This window comes from Sciurus carolinensis, chromosome 19 (assembly GCF_902686445.1).
Source record: "Sciurus carolinensis chromosome 19, mSciCar1.2, whole genome shotgun sequence".
In the NCBI taxonomy this organism is placed as follows: domain Eukaryota; kingdom Metazoa; phylum Chordata; class Mammalia; order Rodentia; family Sciuridae; genus Sciurus; species Sciurus carolinensis.
Window position 1 is genome coordinate 15,390,048 of NC_062231.1, and position 4,722 is coordinate 15,394,769.

Genomic DNA, 4,722 nt, shown 5'->3' on the forward strand with positions numbered 1-4,722 from the left:
TAGCCCTTCCTTCTTCCTATAAAAACACCAATATTCAATATGGGACTATTTAATCTAATCACCTTCCAAAGTCCCCCCTCTAAATGGTATAGTCCAGTTGTTTCCACTCTCTTTATACCTCATTTTGGGATTAAATTTCAACACATAAACCTTTGGGGGACACATTCAAACCATATCCAAACCATAGCATCACCCAGACTGGAGATTTGGTTTCCAGTGTGGAACTATTAAGTGGTGGTGGAAAATTTAAGAGGCAGGAACTACTAGTGAAAGATGGTTAGACCATTGGGGGCTGTAATATAGTCTTCTCTCTGTCTCCCCCGCCCCTCACTCCTGTACTGGTGATTGGACCCAGAGGCACTCTACCAGTAAGCTACATCCCCAGCCATTTTTATATTTTGAGACAGGGTCTTGTTAGGTTGCCCAGGCTGGCCTTGAACTCGTATCTTCCTGCCTTAGCCTCCCTCATTGCTGGGATTACAGATTTAGTCCATCACACCCAGTTTAATGTGGTTCTTGTAGGAGCTCAGTTAGTTCCCATGAATGTAGGTTGTTAAAAAAGAGCAAGACTGGTTCCTCTGATCTCTGACTTCAGACCTTACCACATAATCCCTTCTGCATGTGGCTGGTTTTCTTTCTTTCTTTTTTTTGTGGTGCTGGGGATTGAACCCAGGGCCTTGTGCTTGCAAGGCAAGCACTCTACCAACTGAGCTATCTCCCCAGCCCATGTGGCTGGTTTTCTTTGTATTTCTCTTCTATGTTGTGACCCAGCCAAGTGAACTTCCCAGAAACTGATCAGATGTGGTCAGCTCGGATTTTGGACTTTCAGCCTCCTCTTCTTATTATGAAGCACCTCTTTTCTGTATAAAGCATTGTGCCTCAGGTATTGAGTTACCGCAACAGACAGTGGTGTAATACAGTCTCTTATTGGTTCTAACCTGACCAATGGGAGCTTTAAACACCTTGAGTATACATGAGACAATTTGGGGGCAACTGAATGGTGATGTTGTCAATGGTTTAATAATCAACAAATTTTGCAAGTATCTGTAGAGCACTACTGCACTACTATATGCCAGGCACTGTATAGAGCTCCTAGAATCAGCATTGACCAAAGTTGGGGAGATTCTTGAGTTTCGTTCTCCCAGTCTGACAGGGAAGGCAGAGGCTGAACAAATTTGGTAGGTGGAATGTTGAGGAAGAACAGTATAGGTGCTGTGGGAATGTGTGGTGCGTCTGGAATCTCATCCATTGAAAATATGAACCAGGAGGCTGAGTTCCCCAGGAAACATCTCTCTCAGGACAGTTGCCTCAGTCAGAAAGGGAATTAATTCTCTGGCCAGACTGATTTATGCCCTCAATTTAATATTGCTCAATGGCATCCCCAGAGATAGTCTGATGGAATTTCACTTGTATTGCTAATCAAGGACCTGTCTTGTGGATTACTTAATAACAAGTCCCACGCTGATTATTTCTGACCTGAAGATGAATGTTTTAGGCCCAGTTGAAGTCCAGGAAATTAGTTTCCTGATCCTGAAGTCTGATCCTTATAAATCACGGGGATGGGAGCAGGGTGTGTTGGTGCATGCTTTTAATTCCAGTGACTCAGGAGGCTGAGGCAGGAGGATTGTAAATTCAAGGTCAACCTGGGCAACTTAGTGAGATCCTATTTCAAAATAAAATAAATAGGTCTGGGGATGAAGCTCAGTGGCACCAGTAGGTTCAGTCCCCAGTACCACACGGACAAAAAAAGAGACTCTTAAATAAACTGGAGAAAGATAGGGATAATTTTGACCACCCCATGGATAGCATCAAGAATCTCTTCATCAGGCTGGGGAGATAGCTCAATTGGTAGAGTGCTTGCCTCGCATGCACAAGGCCTTGGGTTCAATCCTCAGCACCACAAAAAAAAAAAAAAAAAAAAGAATCTCTCTCTCCTAGTGTTGGATGTTTCTACAATTTTGTTAAGATAACTGTAGGATCTTAAAAAGCTGTTGCTGCTATTGATGCATAACATATTGCTCTTATTGATCTTTTTATGTAAACACAGACATATTATATAGATAGATAGATAGATAGATAGATAGATAGATAGATATACAAACACACACACATAGATATATGACTATAATCTCAGTGACTTGGGAGGCTGAGGCAGGAGGATTATAAGTTCAAAGCCAGCGTCATCAACTTAGTGAGACCCCTGTCTCAAAATAAAAAATAAAAAGGGCTGGGGATGTAGCTCAATGGTTAAGTGCTCCAGAGTGCAATTCCTGGTACCAAAATAAAAAAAAAAAAAAAAAGGAAAAAAAAAAAGAAAGAAATTAACAACCATATTGGTCTAGACACATTAAACCTAAATTTTTTCCCATTTGTAAAGGGGTAACTATATTAAATATGTAAGGTCTTATCTATATGGGTTTGATTATAGAAAATAAGAATCTCTCTACCTCTCAACTCAGCTTCTGAGCACATGAACTGATTTTCTCAGGCTCTGCTCCAGGATCATGCACATGACCATCTGTACCCTAAAAGGGTAGAATTTTTACAGCTTTTGATCCACAGGAAGAAAAACTGAGTCAGTCTCTCCCTGGCTCCCTTCTTCCTCTAGGGAAGATAATTGATTAGTCCGATGTGTCAGTTGTCCTGAGGCCAAGACCTGAAAGGGGGGGGGGGGGGGGGGGGTGGGGGGGGTGGGGGGGGTGGGGGGGGTGGGGGGGGTGGAGCCATATGATTGGCAGACCTGGGACACACATACCCTGCTCTTATGGCCCAGAGTGAGAGGAAGGGTAGTTCTCTAAAAGCAGCTGGGTACTATCACTAGGAGAAGGGGAAAGGAATGCTGGGAAGACAAATCCAACAGGTTTTTCATTACAGCACATACAGATGGCTTCATATACACATTTAAGGACTGATTCCTTTCAAGCTGACTAAACTTTTAGCACAAATTAATCTCTTTTATGCATTGAAGCTTTGGAGACTTCATATATCAGTAAAGATTAAATTCTACAGGCCAATATAAATCATTTAGAATTTTCCATTCTACCCACCTCCCCTGATCTCATCCTTGGCTCCTGTTCCTTCTCCCCTTCCCATTTTTTGGTATTGCATATTGCATTCAAGAGCACTTTACCACTGAGCTACTTCTCCATTCCTTTTATTTTTTTAATTTTGAGACAGGGTCTCACTAAGTTGCTGAGGGTGTCACCAATGGCTAGGGCTGACCTTGAACTTGCAATCCTGTCTCGGCTTCCCAAGTCACTGGGATTCTGGGATTACAGGCATGTGCCACTGTGCCTGGCATCTCCAGCCATTTTTTACATTTATTTTGAGATGGGGTATCCACAAGTCACACGTCTTTCATTACTAGGACATTGGCTAGATGTGCCCTTGGGCTCCTGTTCTCATCCAGGTGCTCTGTCCAGCATCTCATCCTTGCCTTGTGATCTATAGTTCCCATCTTTTTTTTTTAAATTTGTTTTTATTGTAAACAAATGGGATACATGCTGTTTCTCTGTTTGTACATGAAGTAAAAGCGTACCATTTGTGTAATCATACATTTACATAGGGTAATGGTGTTTGATTCATTCTGTTATTTTTTCATTCCCCCTCAACCCTCCCACCCCTCCCACCCCTCTTTTCCCTCTATACAGTCCTTCCTTCCTCCATTCTTGCCCCCCTCCCACCCCCCATTATGTGTCATCATCTGCTTATCAGCGAGATCATTCGTCCTTTGGTTTTTTGAGATTGGTTTATCTTATTTAGCAGGATATTCTCCAATTTCATCCATTTGTCTGCAAATGCCATAATTTTATTATTCTTTATGGCTGAGTAATATTCCATTGTGTATATATACCACAGTTTCTTTATCCATTCATCAATTGAAGGACATCTAAGTTGGTTCCACAATCTGGCTATTGTGAATTGAGCAGCTATCAACATTGATGTGGCTGCATCTCTGTAGAATGATGATTTTAAGTCCTTTGGGTATAGGCCAAGGAGTGGGATAGCTGGTCCAAATGGTGGTTCCATTCCAAGTTTTCTGAGGAATCTCCATACTGCTTTCCAGAGTGGCTGCACTAATTTGCAACCCCACCAGCAATGTATGAGTGTACCTTTTTCCCCACATCCTCGCCAACACCTATTGTTGCTTGTGTTCTTGATAATCGCCATTCTAATTGGGGTGAAATGAAATCTTAGGGTAGTTTTGATCTGCATTTCTCTTATTACTAGAGATGTTGAATGTTTTTTCATATATCTGTTGATTGCTTGTACATCTTCTTCTGTGAAGTGTCCATTTCCTTAGCCCATTTGTTGACTGGATTATTTGTATTCTTCGTGTAGAGTTTTTTGAGTTCTTTATAGATTCTGGAAATTAGTGCTCTATCTGAAGTATGAGTGGCAAAGGTTTTCTCCCACTCTGTAGGCTCTCTCTTTGCATTACTGATAGTTTCCTTTGTAAAGCTCCCATCTTGATCCTATGATTCTTTCACTGTGGCCTAACCCTTCCCTGGGGTCAATAAGAGGCCATTCTTATAGAAAATTCTCACATTTCTTTCTGAAACTGCTCCAAGTTCATTCTTTAAAGTGCGGACCCATCCTGTCCCAGCTACTCACAGCTCAGCAAGTACATCTCCAGGGTCATCACTTTTTCTCACCCTTTGGCTCAGTCACTTATAATTAAAATTTAATGATAATTTATATTTTTCAGTTTACAAAGCTCTT